The following is an 18,822-nucleotide window of genomic DNA, read 5'->3' on the forward strand; positions in this document are numbered from 1 at the left end:
TTCTATATCACAGATGGACAGTTCCCCATTGGGATGAATACGTTTCCCCATCCAAAACCAGATTTGAAAAAAAGAAAATTTACGAGGATTTTGCCAGACTTGATGACCCAAGTTATAGAAAAAGGTTGAAGGTTAAGATGCTAATTCACTGGGTATATTTAAAGCAGAGTTTGATAGGTTCTTGATTAGTCAGAGCATCAAATGTTACAGGGGGACGGCAGAAGAAGGTTGAGAGGTTTAATCAGCCATGATGGTCTGAATGACTTAATTCTGCTCCCGTGTCTCATGGTCTTGTTTTCCCTATTCCCTGGAGAGTAGGAGAATAGGGGAAGAATTGATAGAGGTATATAAAATTATGAGGGGTAGAAACAGGGTAAATACAAGCAGGCTGTATCCACTGAGCTTGTGTGACACTAGAACTGGAGGTCATTGGTTAAAGATGAAAGATTAAGAGGAACACGAGGTGGTGAGAGTGTAGAATGAGTTACCAACTGAACTGGTAAATGTAGGTTTGATTTCAACATTTAAGAGAAGCTTGGATAAGTACATGGATGGTAAGGGTATGGAGGGCTATGGTCCACTTGCAAGATACTGGTGCTAGGCAGAAAAATAGTTTGGTGCAGACTAGATGGGCCAAAGGGCGTGTTTCTGTGCTGTGGGTTCCTTGGGTCCATGATTATGACTCAATATTCCCAGCATAAGTTCTGCAGAATCTCAGTAGCTCTGAGATTGGAACCCTTGGGCAGTCCTGTGATAGTGTATCCATGCTGTGCAGCCAGTAAGTTGGACACATCTATGTTCATGCAGGAGTACCATAATGCCACACTTGTCTTAGGAATACAGGCAGTTCTGTGCACAACTGTTAACAAAACCTGGCAAATTTCGGATCTGTGATTCGAATTGTGGTTTTATGTAGATTTTACCTCAAGGCAATTAGTTATGTTCTCTTGTAACACATCTGTTATATTATCACTAATGGTTTAGTTTCTGGAAGAAAACACATTCAGTGCAGTACAAGGACTGTGCTACAGTAATTAGCTTGCTGACATAACAATACTATAATAAGATTGCATAAATAGCCCATTTTTGAATTATTTATGCCAGAAAGATAAACATTGCTAATAAAGTGGGAAAATGGTAGTTGCAAAAAAAACACACACAGCACATGCATATGCAATAGATATCGTATTGCCCTCAGGTGATCGAAGAAAAATTGCATCTGTGCAATTATATTTCATCACTGCCTAATTCATACATGGCCATGATACTCTGACTTGCTGAAGACATGAATAATTATGATTCTGAGATTTATTTTTCATTAGTGACCTGTGACCAGATTCGAACAGGTCATTGCCGAAAATGTGGAACGGGACAGAGTTGCAGATTATTCTCTCATCATCTGGATAAACTTGCACTCAAAGTTTGGACAGGGTTATCTCTTTTCTTAAAAAAAAGGTATGTTGGGAGAAGGCAGGTCTAAGCATTTTTGGTGATGAAGAGGTGTCATTGGATGGGAGGAGACTGGTAATTAGTAATTGGTAATTGTTTTATACACATAGACTGAGAGACAGTAAAAAGTTTTGTTTGGTTGTATTCATATCATTCCATACATAAGCACTCTGCCTGAGGCCTTTGCTGGTTGGGGTTGACTATGGATGTTGCATCCTAGCTCCCTAGATATGGAAGCAAGCCTAGGCAGTACAATATGGAGAGCAAGCTGTTGCCCTTGGAGTAAGCTCCACATTTCTGATGAAGGAAAGGCCAAAGGAATGGCCGACACTGACACAGTCTGGCATCAGCAGAGGTTTGAGACCAGAATTTGTCTTCTAGCTGCTAGCCATGGCTGAGGAGCCCATCTGCCCGAAGTGACTGATTTTAAGATGCCAGTAAGGAGGCCTTGCCCTTTCTCCTGTCAGTAGAAACAGTTCCACCAAGCTTAGTAGTTAAGCCACATGTGAAGGCCAGGCGTAGATTTGGTGTGAGAGGCTATTTGGATGCTCACCATTGGGAGCCTTTAATAGGTAATGGGAGCTTATTCCTGTTACCACTCCCAGCTATAGCATAAACAGCTGCAATCTGTTAATTAAATTTGCTGATGACACTACATTCATAATAATGAGGCAGCCTACAGAGAAGTTATAACCCTGACATAGTGATGTCAAGAAAACAACCTCTCCCTCAACGTCGCAAAAACAAAGGAGCTGGTTGTGGACTACAGGAGGAATGGAGTCAGACTAACCCCTATTGGCATCAATGAATCTGTGGTTGAGCTTTAAGTTCCTCAGCATAAACACCCACCGAGGATCTGTCATGGTCTGTACATACCGGCTGTGTGGTGAAAATGGCACAACAGCGCCTCTTTCACCTCAGTTAGTGGAAGAAGGTTGGTACATGCCCCCAAGTCCTAAGAACTTTCTTCAGCGGCACAATTGAAAGCATTCCGATAGGCTGCGTCACTGTCTGGTACAGGAACTGTGCTTCCCTCAGTCGCAGGACTCTGCAGAGAGTGGTGCAGACAGCTCAGTGCATTTGTAGATGTGAGCTTCCCACTATTCAGGACATTTACAAAAAAAGGTGTGTAAAAGGGGCCTGAAGGATCATTGGGGACCGGAGTCACCCCAACCACAATCTATTCCAGCTGCTGCCATCTGGAAAATGGTACTGCAGTGTAAATGCCAGGACCAACAGGCTCCAGGACAGCTTCTTCCACCAGGCCATTAGACTGATTAATTCATGCTGACCTGTTGTACATACTATTTATTATAAATTACTATAATTTGCACACTACACATTCAGATGGAGACATAACATAAAGATTTTTACTTCTCATGTATATGAAGGATGTAAGACATAAAGTTAATTCAGGTCAGTTCAATTCAATTCAACCTTAAGGAACTGTAAGTACTCTGAGGGCGTACAAAAGGAAACAGAATGCACAATATTGTGCTACAATTACAGGTAAAGTACAGTGCGGGGAGACAAATAAATTCCAAAGGCTGTGACAAACCAGACTGAGAGTTCTTCTATAACATACAGTAATAAAGGATCTGCTCGAGAGTCTTTGAACATTGAGATAGAAGCTGGTGGTACATGTTCTGAAATTTTTCTATTTGCTGCCCGATAGGAAGGGGAGAGGAAAGAGAGTGACTGTGGTGTGATTATGTTGGCTGTTTTCCCCAGGCAGTAGAAAGTATTTTTTGTCACCTAATTACAGGAAGGATATTAATAAGGTTGAAAGAGTGCAGAGAAGGTTTACAAGGATGTTGCCGGGACTTGAGAAACTGAGTTACAGAGAAAGGTTGAATAGGTTAGGACTTTATTCCCTGGAGCGTAGGAGAATGAGGGGTGATTTGATAGAGGTGTATAAAATTATGATGGGTATAGGTAGAGTGAATGTGATAGAGCTTTTTCCTCTGAGGCTAGGGGAGAAAAAAAACAGAAGTCATTGGTGAAGGGGCAAAAGTTTACAGGGAACATTGGGGGGGGGCTTCTTCACGCAGAGAGTGGTGGGAGTGTGGAATGAGCTGCCAGATGAAGTGGTGAATGCCGGCTCACTTTTGACATTTAAGAAAAACTTAGACAGATACATGGATGAGGGGTTTGGAGAGATATGGCCCAGGTGCAGGTCAGTGGGACCATGCAGAATAATGGGTCGGCACAGCCAAGAAGGGCCAAAAGGCCTGTTTCTATGCTGTAATGTTCTATGGTTCTATAGGTGGAGTCAATGGATGGGATGTTGGCTTTCAGGATGGAATGAACTGTGTCTACAACTCTGCAATTTCTTGCAGTTTTGGGCAGAGCCGTTCCCATACCAAGCCATGATGCATCCAGATAAGATGCTTTTAATGGTGTATCCGCAAACACTGCTGAGGATCATCGGGTGGTAGTTTAATATACAGAAGGGAATGCAGCTGAAACTTCTGAACTCAGATTCAGATGCACATGCAGATTTTTTGTCACATGTACATTGGAGTACACAATGAAATGTGGTGTTTGCATTAACAACCAACACATCCAAGAACGAGCTGGGGCCAGCCAACGCGTGTTGCCACCCATCCTAGCACCAATGTAGCATATCCACAATGTTCAACACAGCACTGGTTCAACATGACACAACACAAGCAACAACAACAACAAGGATAACAGAACAAAACAAGACAAGCCTCTTTACAACCTTCACACGCACGCAGACCTCCAACCCCCGTACCTCCAGGCCTCCAGTGCTTAGCCTGGGCTCTCAAACTCACTGACATCAGGCCTCCAACTTCCAGTGTCCGGTCTGCACTCACCCTTTACCTCCAGACTCATTGACTGGTCTTTCTACCTCTGGACTCACCAAGCTCTGGACTTGAACCCTTGGCTTTGCCTCCGGACTGCACCAGCCTCTAGGCAGCGACTCCAATCAGGGGTTTGATTCGGGCTTAACCCCAGGACTCGCCAATCACAAGTTTGACCTTTAGACCTCGAATTCTGGATGAGGCGTGAGTATGGAAAGAGGTGTTAGGGGGAATTGTAAGGATAAAGGAAGAATGCTCATGAATAGAAAATGTGAAGAAGGACATACTGAAATGATGAGTCAGAACAGAGTGGAAAGAGGATTGTGTGCATCATAAATCATCAGAAAACACCATGGACCTAAGATAATTCAATGCAAAGCCAGCCCATCTCTGTGGTGAAACAGGAGCACAAAATATCAGCTAGCCTCTCAAGTTGTCATTCTTCTGTACACTAGTGTAAAGGGGAATTAAATGATTGCTCCAGATCTTATGCCACACAACAAAGAATAACAACACTATAAACATAAAAGCAACCCTATAAAATAATGTGCAAGTAACTGTGCGATGGCAGTGCATGGGGTGAAGGGGCTGAGGTGGCTGATGTAATGTCATGGTGGTGGGGTGGGTTAGTCCGATGACTGGGGGAACTAACTTGTTTTTCATTTTGGTGGTCCTGGCATGGATGGTACATAGCCTCTTCCCTGATGAGAGCGGGACAAAAGTCCATAAGCAGGGTGGGTTGGATCCTTTGTGATATTGCGAGCCTTTTTCAAGCACTGTTCTGTACTCATAGCAGGTAGAGTTCTTGTCACCCAGTTCATGGTAGCTAAAGAGAGAGTGCAGAAGAACGTAACCATCACACTGCCTGGAATAAGGGATGAGTTATGAGAGATTGGATAGTCTCAGTTTATTCTGACCAGAACATAAAAGGCTTAGGGCTGAACTAATACAGATTTATAAAATTACCTATGCCATTGATAAGGTAGATAAGCTGAATTATTTTCCCAGGGCATGAGAATCCATAAATAAAGAGCACAGGTTTAAGGTGAGAGAGAAAAAAAGTTGAAGAAGTCATCAGGAGCAAGTTTGTTAAACAGAGGGTGGTGGCCATCTGGGCAAGCAGCCTAAGGAGGCGGTAGGGGTGCATACAATTACCCATTTAAAAGGCATTTGGGCAGGTAGTTGGAACGGAAAGACACAGAGAAATGGAATTAGTCTACAGAGGTGTAATGGTCAGCTTGAACCCGAAGGTCTAATTTCTGTGCTGCTATCCATTCTTATGATCCTGTGGAAGCTATTCTCTGACCCTAAACACACAGAGGTGTCTAATTGGAAGCTTTGTATTGTGTGCGGGTCAAAGTAAGTTTCTGAGTAACAAGAGTTTGCTTAGCTAAACCAAAGAAAAATATCTCATCCCCCTCAACACATTGAGGCCGGAATGAGGGGAAGTTGGGAAGTGGTTATGATCTCATAGGGCCTCAAGAGAAACTTCTGGAAGATGATAACAGGTCGGGCAGCATCTGTGGAGCAGTGAATTGGTAGACACTTTGGATCGAGATTCTGCATCAGGACATTCCTTGATACCTGGATGCCTAAGGTTTAATTTCTACAGAGCTCATTGGAATATATTTGTCCCTCTATTATAAGATTATGGATGCATGAACTAAAAGCAGTACATGCTGGAAATACTCAATAGGTCATGCAGCTTAAATGAAGGGAGAACCAATTAATGGTTTAGGGTGGTAACCTTAGACAAAATCTTCAGTGTGGAAAGGAAACTCTGCATCACTCCTCATGGATGTAATCTAGTCCACTGAGCATTTCCTGCATCTGCAGTTTTTCTTTCTTTTCCAGGTTGTGGGTTGATGTCATACTCTAAAGTTGATGCTGGCTATAGAGGAAGTGCCTCGCTGCCAGAGGAGTTGCACTTCGCATACAGGGTTAAAGTGAATTCACCACGCTTTAAGTTGGTTGTAAAAATTCTCTCAACCAGATGCAGGGAAAGTGCAGGGGAATCAGAGGCATGGAAACAGGCCGATCAGCCCAACTTGTCCACACTGACCGCTGGGCACCCTGCAGTATTAACTCATTTTCCAATAGTTAGTCCAACGCTTTCTATGAGTAAGTGCATCAAATGCTCATCCAGACTCCTCTCCTCAAACGCTGTCAGTGATCCACTTTCAATCATTTCTCGGTCTACTTCCAGTCTCTGGGTAAAGAAGATACCCTTTAAATCTTACCCTAAATCTTTGTTTCTAGTTTTATCTACTCCTGATATGGGGAAAATTGTTTTATACACCTCAGTCATGATTTGTCTGAGTATCCTCCACTCCAGGGAGAGCAAACCTAGCCTCTGCAGTCTCAACTCCTAATTGAAACACTCCACCCTGGCAGCATCCAGTTGAGTCTCCTCCACACCTTCTCCAGTGCCTTCGCCTCCTCCCTTTGACCAGAACTGTATGCGGTGCTCCAGCAAAGTTTTAACCAAGGTTTTATGAAGTTGCTTCTTGATTAGTCAAGGCATCGAAGGTTATCAGCAGAAGGTGGGAGCTTAGGGCTGAGAAGAAAATGGACCAGCCATTACTAAAAGGTGGAGCAGAATTGCTGGGCCAAAAAGCCTGATTTTGCTCATATATCTTATAGTCTTATGTACAGGCAGAAAAAATACATTGAATCCGGCATCATGTTCAGTGCAGACATTGTGGGCTGAAGGGCCTGTTCCTGTACTGTATAGTTTAATGTTCCATGTGAAACCTTGTTAAAAGTAACACTAAATTCCATGTTAATCACATATACTGCCCTTGCTCATCAATACACTTTGTTACCTCTTCAAAGAATTTGATTAAATTAGTCAGACAAGATCTGGCCTTGACTAAACCTTGAGTCTGATTAATCTCTGCCTTTCCAGGTGATCATCAGTCCTACTTCTCAAAATGTTTTCCAGTATCTACCATGAATGTTAGGCCCACAGGTCTGTAGTTATCAGGCTTTTCCCTGCTGCCTTTCTTGAAAAGGGGTGGGACATAGTTGCTGTCTTCCAGTCATCAGATTTGTGTCCAGCAAAAAAGCGAAATTTGCCTCAAGTCAAACTAGTGGGGATTGTGCTGGGCAGTCTGCAAGTGTTGCTGTGTTTCTGGCATGAACACAGCATGCCCACAACTCACAAAGAGCACCCAGAGTAACCCATGGAGTCAGAGGGAGAACGGACAAACTCCTTACAGACAGCGACGGGAAGCCAACCTCATTATTGGAGCCGATATTGTAAAGTGATTGTGTGAACTGCTATGCTACTGTACTGCCCGATTTAAGGTCTTCAGTTTTAAAAATCTCAGACAAAGTGCAACCAATTTCCTCCTCTTTCACTTCTCCCAGCAGCCAAGGTGTGAGGCATGGAGGAGGTAATCTGTGCTTCAGACCTGGATTGCTGGGAGAGTCAAGAGAGGCAAGGAGTTCGTCCGCTTTATTTTCGTAGACCTGCCCTGTATTTCCATCTTCCCCTTCACGGATTTTTGCCAAATATGAACTCCTTTGTGAATAACCATGAAAAACATTCATTTCGGACCTCACCTTTACCTTCTGGCTTTGATCAAAAATTGCCTGTTGTCCATGATGGGCCCTACTTTTTCCCTGGCTATTGTTTTGGCTTCTCATAAGGTACTGGTGAGGTCTCACCTTGAGTATGGTGAACAGTCTTGGGCACCTCATCTTAGAAAAGATGTGCTAGCATTGGAGAGGGTCCAAAGGAGCTTCACAAGGATGATTTCAGGAATAAGAGGGTTATCATACAAGGGACGTTTGATGGCTCTGGGTCTGTACTCGCTGGAATTCAGAAGAATGAGGGGAATCTTATTGAAGCCTTTCAAATGTTGAAAGGCCCACACACAGTAGATGTGGAAAGAATGTTTCCCATAGAAACACAGAAAACCTGCAGCACAATAAAAGCCCTTCGGCCCACAATGCTGTGCCAAACGTGTACTTACTTTAGAAATTACCTATGGTTACCAATAACCCTCTATTTTTCTAAGCTCCATGTACCTATCCAAGAGTCCCTTAAAAGACCCTATTGTATCCGCCTCCACAACCTTCGCCAACAGCCCATTCCATGCACTCACCACCCTCTGGGTAAAAGAATTACCTCTGACATCTCCTCTATACCTACTTCCAATCACCTTAAAACTGTGCCCTCTCATGTTAGCCATTTCAGCCCTGGGAAAAAGCCTCTGACTATCCACATGATCAATGCCTCCCATCATCTTATAGGCCTCTATCAGGTAAACTCTTATCTTCCGTCGCTCCAAGGAGAAAAGGCCAAGTTCATTCAACCTACTCTCATAAGGTATGCTCCCCAATCCAGGCAACATCCTTGTAAATATCCTCTGCACCCTTTCTATAGTTTCCACATCCTTCCTGTAGTGAGGTGACCAGAACTGAGCACAGGACTCCAAATGGGGTCTGACCAGGGTCCTATATAGCTGTATCATTACCTCTCAGCTCTTAAACTCAATCCCGTGGTTGATGAAGACCAGTGCACCATATGCCTTCTTAATCACACAGTTAACCTGCACAGCTGCTTTGAGTGTCCTATGGACTCAGACCTCAAGATTCCTCTGATCCTCCACACTGCTAAGAGTCTTACCATTAATACTATATTCTGACATCATATTTGACCTACCAAAATGAGCCACCTCACACTTATCTGGGTTAAACTCCATCTGCCACTTCTTAGCCCAGTTTTGCATCCTATCGGCATCCTGCTGTAACCTCTGACAGCCCTCCACATTATCCACAACACCCTTAACCTTTGTGTCTTCAGCAAATTTACTAACCCATCCCTTCACTTTCTCATCCAGGTCATTTATAAAAATCTCAAAGAAAAGGGGTCAGAACAGATTCCTGAGGCACACCACTGGTCACCAACCTCCATGCAGAATATACCTGTCTACCACCACTCTTAGCCTTCTGTGGGCCAGCCAATTTTGGTTCCACAAAGCAGTGTCCCCTTGGATCCCATGCCTCTTTACTTTCTCAATAAGGCTTGCATGGGGTACCTTATCAAATGTCTTGCTGCTGAAATCCATATACACTACATCTACTGCTCTACCTTCATCAATATGTTTAGTTACATCCTCAAAATATTAATTCAGGCTGATAAGGCACGACCTGCCTTTGACAAAGCCATGCTGACTATTCCTAATCATATTATGCCTCTCCAAATGTTCATAAATTCTGCCTCTCAGGATCTTCTCCATCAATTTACCAAACACTGAAGTAAGGCTCACTGGTCTATAATTTCCTGGGCTATCTCTACTCTTTTTTTTGAATAATGGAACAACATCTGCAACCCTCCAATAATCCAGAACCTCTCCCGTCAACATTGATGATGCAAAGATCATTGCCAGAAGCTCAACAATCTCCTCCCTCGCCTCCCACAATAGCCTGGGGTATATCTCATCTGGTCTTGGTGACTTATCCAACTTGATGCTTTCCAAAAGTTCCAGCACATCCTCTTCCTTAATGTCAATATGCTGAAGCTCTTCAGTCCGCTGTAAGCCATCCCAACAATCACCAAGGTCCTTTTCCATAGTGAATACTGAAGCAATGTATTCATTAAGTACTTCAGCTGCATCCTGCGGTTCCATACACACTTTTCCTCTGTCACATTTGATTGGTTCTATTCTGTCATGTCTTATCCTCTTGCTCTTCACATACTTGTAGAATGCCTTGGTGTTTTCCTTAATCCTGCTCACCAAGGCCTTCTCATGGCTCCTTCTGGCTCTCCTAATTTCATTCTTAAACTCCTTCCTGCTAGCCTAATAATTTTCTATATTGCTAAGAGTACATAAAAGATTTGTGAGGATGCTGCGAGGGCTAGAGGGCAAGAATTGTAGCGAGAGATTGGCCAGGCTCGGTCCGTATTCCTTGGAATGTAGGAAAATGAAGGGTGACTTTATAGAAGTTATGAGGGGCCTGGATAAGGTGGATGGTAACAATCTTTACCCCTGGGTAGGTGAGTCCAAATCTAGAGGGCAAAGGCTTAGGATGAGTGGGGAAAGAGTTAAAAGGGACTCACAGGGCAACATTTTCTCCAGAGGGGTGCAAGTGCTGAAGGCACGTACAAAGTTATCATTTAAGATACATTTGTGTGTGTGTGTATGTAGTTTTTCATCAATCCTATTGGATTTCATTGTTCTACTGTGAATGCCTGCAAGAAAATGAATCTCAGGGTAAAATATGTTGACATAAATACATACTTTGACAACAAATTTACTTCGAACTTCAAACTTTTGTCCATTATCATGTGGATCATTATTGAATTTTGCTGCCTATTTTTTTTACCAATGGTAACACTTGTGGAGTACTTTATTGACTATAAAATGCTCTGAGGTGTTCTGAGGTTTGGAAATACTCCATATAAGCACAAGTTCCAACAATTCTTTAAAAAAATACAATATTAAGAAAGCAAATTAGGCCCCAGGGGATAATCTTACTTTGATGAAACAGATTTTACATTAATTATTTTCCTGACTTAATGTCCAGTGAAAAGTGCCAGTCTGGAAGTGTGGGCTGCCTTTACATATATTCACCGTTGCCAGCATTGATTTAATACAGTAATAAATCTTTAAAAGTGAGAGTATAAAATTATCATCTAAATCAACGGTTTGGGGATTTCAATTAGTTACCAGCCATGCTGTAAATTTTCATGAGTCACTTGGTAACTCCATTGGACTTTCAAACTGCCAGAGAAGGTAAAACACGATAGCTGGTTCAAAGATACCAGCAGCTTATGCTTCAAGCTCCTTTTCAGTTTCAGTTCATTTATTAATCGCATGTGCATCGAAGCACACCATCGAATGTGTCATTTCTGTTAGCAACCAACCCAACCTGAGTACAGGCTGTGATCAGCCCACAAGTGTTGCCAATATGGCATGCTCAAGTATTCAGAACAACACCACAACAGCAAAAAAACCCAAAATAAGCCCCTCCCCCCTTCTCACCTACCTAACAACTCACACAGGCAGGCAGGCAGGCTTCCACCACAGGACATGCTGCCTCCAGGCCTTCGGCCTTCAGTGGACTTGCAAAACATCGGGCCTCTGACTTTCCCAGTGGGCCTACAGACTTGTAGACCCAAGGCTTCAGCCATCGGGTTTCAATTTCCGGACTCCTAGGACTTGGTGGAAATGTTTTAGAGTACTGTGCGCACTTCTGGTTGCCACCTAACAGGAAGGATGCAGAGGTTAAGCTGAGGGTTCAGAAGAGATTTACCAGGATGCTGTCTGGATCAGTGAGCGTTGGTAATTAGTAATTGGACAAACTTGGGTTCTCTTCTCTGGAACATCAGCGGCACAGGAGAGATCTGATAAAATTATGACAGGGTCAACGTTGTTGTTATGTGCCATATCGTATGAAGTAGACAGTCATGGTCTTTCCATGACCATGATTGATCTTGGCAAATTTTTCTCCAGAAGTGGTTTGCATTATTCACAAGACAGGTGACCCCAGCCATTATCAATACTCTAAAGAGATTGTCTGCCAGGCATCAGTGTTTAGCATAGCCAGGACCTGTGATATGCACCAGCTGCTCACATGGCTTCACGTCACCCTGACCAGTGGAGGTTGGGGGGGGGTGGGGTGGGGGGAGGGGAGCCAAGCAAGAGCTACACCTTGCCCAAGGGTGGCTTGCGCACTAGTGGAGGAAAGAAGTGTTTTACACATCCTTTGATAGTGATGTATCTACCCTACCATAGATAGGGTGGATGGACGGAGCCTTTGTCCCAGGATGGAAATGTTGAATAATTGAGGGCATGATTTAAAGCTGAGGAGCGGGGTGGGAATGTTTGAAGGGGATTTACAGGATAATTTCTATTTACACAGAGCATGGTAGATGCCTGGATCAACAAACAATATGCTGGAAGAGCTCAGTGGGTCAAGCAGCGCCTGTGGGAGGATAGAAATTGTTGGTGATTTGGTTCAAAGCACTGCAGCAGGACTGGTAGGTGCCTGGAGGCTGTTGCCAGGGATGGTAGTGAAAGATATGTGACAGTGGCATTGAGAAAGGCACATGAATATGAAGGGATATGGATCATGTGTAGGCAATTAGTTTAAGCTTGGCGCAGGCACTGTGGGCCTGTTTCTGTGATGTACTGTTCCATGTTGAGAAAGGACTGGGTCTCACACAGTTACTTTTCATTTTTTTTATTTACAAATGCAAACACTGGTGGCAAAGGTGTCATTTGCCACCCATCTCTAATGCTCTGGAGAAGGTGGCAGCCGCCTTGAATGCCTCGCAGAGTGGTATTATCCAAAAGGTAAAAGCACAATGGATTTCTGGGCCAGAATAATGTGTGACCTGCAGGTGCACACCTTTCAGCTGCTTTTTGTGATTGAAGCCCTGTATCTGCGAAGTGTCGTTGGTGAAAACATGGTCAGAAACTGTAATGGAGAAAGGAGAGGAAATGTTTTCGTAAGTGAGAAGTGTCATTCTTATTGATTCAAAAAGCCTTAAGAAGATGGCATCTGTCACTAAGAACCTTCAACTTCCAGAAAATGTCCTGCTCTGATTCCTCCTATCAGGGAGGAGGTGCAGAAGCCTAAGGATGCACACTCAATGTTTTAGGAACAGTGTCTTCCTCTATGCCATAGGTGTCAAACTCAAGGCCCGCGGGCCATATCCGGCTCGGCGTACGATTATATCCGGCCCGCAAGCTCATTTTAGGTAGATCTATTATTTTAATTATTAAATTAATATGAATTAAATTATATAATTAATATTAATATTAATTATAAATTAATAGGCGCTATGAAGCCTATGATTGTAAGTTAATACCAATCATAAAAATAATGCTTGCTCAGCAGTCTTCTTCATAAGAAACGGAATTTGTGAAGTGAAACACTTTGTTGTTATAGCAGAGACTGAGACACATGAGAACAGGCTGAAAAAACGGAGGCAATGAAAGTTGCGTTCGCACGCGCCTGACTGATCTGGCCCGCATGAAGCTGCATTTTGCCCAATCCGGCCCGTGACCTAAAATGAGTTTGACACCCCTGCTCTATGCCATTGGATTTCTGAAAGATCCATAAACACCACCTTACTATTTTGCTCTCTTTTGCACTGTTGATTTATTTTTTATGTATCTTATTGTGATTTATAGTCCATCACAGGAAAAGACCTCCCCACCACTGGGCACAACTACAAGAAAAGCAGCATCCACGAGAAAGTAGTGTCCATTGTTGATCACTCCTACCATCCAGACCATGCTCTCTTCTTACTGCAGATTGGGAAGGAGTTACAGAAGCCTTAGGTCCCACACTACCAGGTTCAGGAACAGTTATTACCCTTCAACCATCAGGCTCCTGAACTGGCATGGATAATTTCACTCACCTCAACACTGAACTGATTCCACAACCTACAGACTCATTTTCAAGAACTTGACAAATCATAATCTCAATGTCATTTATCTATTTATTTATTTATTATTACTTTCTTCTTTTGTATTTGCATGGTTTATTTTCTTTTGCACATTGGTTGTCAGTCTTAGGTTGTGTGTAACCTTTCACTGATTCTGTGTTTTTTTTGTTCTATTGTGAATGCCCACAAGAAAATGAATCTCGGCAGAGTATGTGGTGACATATACATATTTTAATAATAAATTTACTTTGAATAACAAAGTGCATCATGCCACTGTATCTTGCTGGTCTTTACAGAACCTTAAATTGCAGTGACTTCACTCCCTACCCATTCAACTCCCCGCCCCCACCCCTCTAGCCAGTATTTTTGCCCGTGCAATCTGTTTGCTGCAGCCCAACCTCCTTCTTCGCTAATTCCTGAGGCAGCTCCTCTGAATGGTCTTCCAAGTGGATCAGGCAAAGCTGTCTACACCTGTAACCAGAAGTGATCAATGTGCAAGGCTGGAAGACCTTTAAAAACCAGCCTCTGCATGCCTTCTAGTATTGCTGTCAGAGTTATGATTCAGGAGCTCTCTGGGGTTTTCACAATTTCTCAACATGTCAATGATTTCATTGTGACTGAGATGTGGTCGATACGTTCTTTGTCGTAAAAGCTGTCAGTTTCCTTTCTCTGAGAGCACTGGAAGAGCTTCTCATCACTGCCCTCTACACTGGTGTTACTATTATCCCCGCAGAGTAACAGTAGGCATTAAGAGTGAGAAATTATACAGAACCATGTAATTCTCCACCGGGTTTCCAGCTTTGAATCCCTCAATTCTTCTTTTTGGAGATACAGAGCTAAAGGGACTCTTCTGACCCATCGAGCCTGGCCGCCCAGCACCCCACCAATTTAACCCCAGCCTAATCATGAAACAATTTACAATGACCAACTAACCGACTGACCGGTACATCTTTGGAGTGTGGGACGAAACTGGAGCACCTGGAGGAAACCCATGTGCACATGAGAAGGATCCTATAAACTTGCTTACAGACAAATCGAGCTCCGCTCTGACGTCCCAAGCTATTATATCACCACACTAATCGCTGTTGTGCCCTTATTGTAACTGAAGGAGAGCGAGGGACAGAAAAGGAAAGTGTGATTGAAATGAATGAATAACCCATGGCATACAGACCCCAATAATAATCATTTGATAACATTAATTAGATTAGAATAGATTAGATTAGCTTTATTTGTCACATATACAAGATCAATTTCAGTATTTGCCAGTTTTGTTTGAGCATTAAAGAAAAAATTGGATAATACTAGGATAAGGAGGACTATGATCTGGCTCGGGTCAATGGGAATAGGCAGGATAATAGCCTGGCATGGAATAATAGATGGGCCAAGAGCCTGTTTCTGTGGTGTACTGCTCTTTGACTATGGCTCTGTACATTGGAACACAATGAAATGCATTCCCTGCATCAGATCGAATCAGCAAAGGTTTTGCTCTTCAGCATGCAAAGCTTGCCACAGTTTACGTTTCCTAACTGTACATCTCGCGGACTGTGAGAGGAAACCGGAGCAACTCCACAGGGAGAATGTACAAACTCCTCACAAACAGCAACAGGAATCAAACCCTGAACTTACAGGTAGTCCAGTAAAATGATTGTGATAATCGTTACATTACCATGCCACCCTAAAAATATTTGCCCATGTCGTAGCTCAGCTATGCTCTCTATATATTAAAATATTTTAAGTGTAAATTACCTACACTCAGCGGCCACTTTATTAGATATGTGTTCTTAATGAAGTGGCCACTGGAAGTATGTTCATGGTCTTTTGCTTCTGTTGCCCATCTGCTTCAAGGTTCAACATGTGTGTTCAGAGATGCTCTTCTGTATACCTCTATTGCAATGTGTGGTTGCTTAAGTTACTGTTGTCCTCCTGTCAGCTTGAACCAGTCTGATCCTTCTCCTTTGATCTCTTTCATTAACAACGCATTTTCATCCACAAAACTGCTGCCCAATGAATTTTTTTTTACATAGCTTTTCACTCCATTTTCTGCAAACTATAGAGACTATGGTGCAGATATTCACTGGAGATCAGCAGTTTCTGAGATACTCAAACCACCCCATCTGGCACCAACAATCATTCCATGTTCAAAATCACTTGGATCACATTCTTTCCCCATTCTGATGTTTGGCCTAAACACCAACTGAACCTCTTGACCATGTCTGCATGCTTTAACACATTGAGTTGCTACAACATGACTGGCTGATTAGCTATTTGCATTAATGAGCAGGTATACAGGTGTACCTAACAAAGTGGCCCCTGATTGTCTCTCTGGGCATAGAATTGGAACAATAGAGAGAAAGCAAGAAAAACTGAACCAAAATTGCAGATAGATGACTGACAGGAGATATGGCCAGTGTGACACAGAAAGAAAAGGTGAGTTACCTGCAGCTGTGGGATTCACTAATGAGTCTGGAAAGCTGCAATGTGCCCAGATAGAAGAGGCGTTGTTCCTCAAGCTAGTGTTAGGCCTCATTATAACAATGCACAGGACTACAGATGGACAGATGACAAGTGGATGGGCAATCAAAATGGGAAGGAACTAAAACTCATGAAGGCTGTACATAAGAGATTTGTCACATGTACTTTAAAAAATATGGTGAAATATGTTGTATGCATCAAATCAGATCAGCAAGGATTGTGCTGGGGTCAGTCCACAAGTCTTCCTGTGCTTCCGGTGCCAATGTAGCACAGTCACAACTCACTAACACTGCGTCTCTGGGATTTCAGAGAGAACTAATCATGCCTGGATGAGACTCACGTAGTTACAGGGAGACCATACAAACCCCTTACAGACAGTGGCAGGAATTGAACACCAATGTTTGAAGTAAATTTATTATCAAAGTACATATATGTCACCATATACCATCCTGAGATTCATTTTCTCATGGGCATTCACAGTAAATGCAAAGAGACACAGTAGAGACAGTGAAAAACCACTCAGTAGCCAGACAAACAACCAATGTGCTAAAGACGATAAAAGGAGCAATTACAAAACAAAAAATATATAAAATAATAATAACAAATAAACAGGCAATAAGTATTGAGAGCATGAGTTGAAGAGTCCTTGAAACTGAGTCCATAGGATGTGTGAACAGTTCAGCAATGGAGTGGGTAAAGTTATCTCCTCTGGTTCAAAAGCCTGACGATTGAGAGTTCATAATTTTTCCAGAATTGGTGGTGTGGGTCCTGAGGCTCCTACACCACCTCCTTGAAGGCAGCATGGCCTGAAAGGTGGGGGTCCTTTATGATGGATTCTGCTTTCCTGCAACAGCGCTTCTTGTAGATGTGCTCAACAGTGGGATGGCGGCGAGGGTTTTACCCATGACAGATTGGGCTGTATTCACTATTTTTGTATGATTTTCCATTCAAATGTATTGGTGTTTCCAAATCAAGCTGGTGTTACAGCTGTACTGTATAGCATTGTGCTAACCACTATGTTACATTGCCTCCCTATGCCTGCTTTCATAGAATTGGACCAGCTTTTTTCATAAACTTTATATTTAAATTCACAATATATTGAAACAGAACCTTTCTTGGCTTGAATGTAAGTTGCTTTCTTGGCCAATATATTTGTTCTTGGGATCACTCACATCACAGCTGTTGTACAATGATATAAAAAACTGCAGTAATCCAAAAGCTTTGGAAGCCTAAATTGAATATATACTTACCTAGTTTTTTAAGGATACTTGGGAGGAGATGAACAGATTAGAAAATATTGTGCACCGGGTTGTGGAATGCTGAAAAATAATATTGCTCACAATGCTGTGACTTTATTGATTGAATTGCAAATGTGAGCTCAGTTTGCCTCTATAAATTAGAATGAGCTGTTCCAAGTGACAGGGCGCACAACTGCACCAGAAACGACGTTATTGATATTGGAATTGGTTTATTATTGTCCCATGTACCAAGGTATTGTTAAAAGTTTCTCATGCACACTGTTCACACCGATCAGATCATCACACAGTGTATTCGGGTAGAACAAGATAAAACAGTAACAGTGCAGAATGAAGTGTCGTGGCTACAGAGGAAATGGAGTGCAGGGAAACAACAGAGAAACTACAATACACAAAAATACAACTGCAGATGCTGTGGATCAAAGAATACGTACACAGCACTGGAAGAACTCAGCAGGTCAGGCAGCATCCATGAGAAAAGAGTAGCCAGCATTTCGGGCCGAGACCCTTCAAGAGGAATGGGGGGGGGGGGAAGAGAGGGCCGAAGCCCAGTAATAGAGATGGGGGGGGGGGGTAAGGCCTAGAGGCGCCAGGTGGAAAACCAATCAGAGGAAAGATAAAGGGGGGAGGGGATAACCATGAAAGAACTGTAGAGATAAATCAGAAAGTTGAAAGGGGAGAGAGGCAGAGAGGGATCTGGGATAGGGGGAGGGGGAAGGAATTACTGGAAATTGGAAAATTCGATGTTCATACCACCAGGCTGGAGGCTACCCAGACGGTAGATGAGGTGTTGCTCCTCCAACCTGAGTTTGACCTCATCATGGCCACGTATGGACATATCTAGATGGGAATGAGAGGCAGAGCTGAAGTGGGTGGCAACTGGGAGGTCCTATCTATTGTGACGGACGGAGCGCAGGTGCTCAACGAAGTAGAGGAGGCCGCACCAGGAGCACCAGATGCAATAGACAATAACTATCTCAATGCAAAAATGCCATTCCCTATTCCCAGTTCCTCCATCTGCCGCATCTGCTCCCAGGATGAGGCTTTCCATTCCAGGACTTCTCAAACGTCCTCTTTCTTTCAGGATCGTGGTTTCCCTTCTGGCGTCATCAAAGATGCCCTCACCCGCATTTCCTTCGCTTCCCGCACTTCAGCCCTAAATCCATCCTCCCATCACCACAACAGGGACAGGGTTCCCCTTGTCCTCACCTACCACCCCACCAGCTTCCAGATCCAGCACATTATCCTCCACAACTTCTGCCACCTTCAACCACCCAGCACATCTTTCCCTCCCTACCCCTCTCAGCTTTTCGCAGGGATCGTTCCCTCCGCGGCTACCTGGTCCACACGTCTCTCCCCACAGAACTCCCACCTGGCACTTAACCCTGTAAGCACAAATGCTACACCT

General features: G+C 43.3%; 1 protein-coding gene across 4 annotated transcripts in view; it reads left to right on the forward strand.

Moving 5' to 3' along the window:
* dpp6a (dipeptidyl-peptidase 6a) overlaps positions 1–18,822 on the forward strand; it is a 642,400-nt gene that overhangs the window by 321,340 nt on the left and 302,238 nt on the right. The gene's annotated exons all lie outside the window — the stretch shown is intronic.

This window comes from Hypanus sabinus, chromosome 6, assembly GCF_030144855.1.
Source record: "Hypanus sabinus isolate sHypSab1 chromosome 6, sHypSab1.hap1, whole genome shotgun sequence".
Taxonomy (NCBI): domain Eukaryota; kingdom Metazoa; phylum Chordata; class Chondrichthyes; order Myliobatiformes; family Dasyatidae; genus Hypanus; species Hypanus sabinus.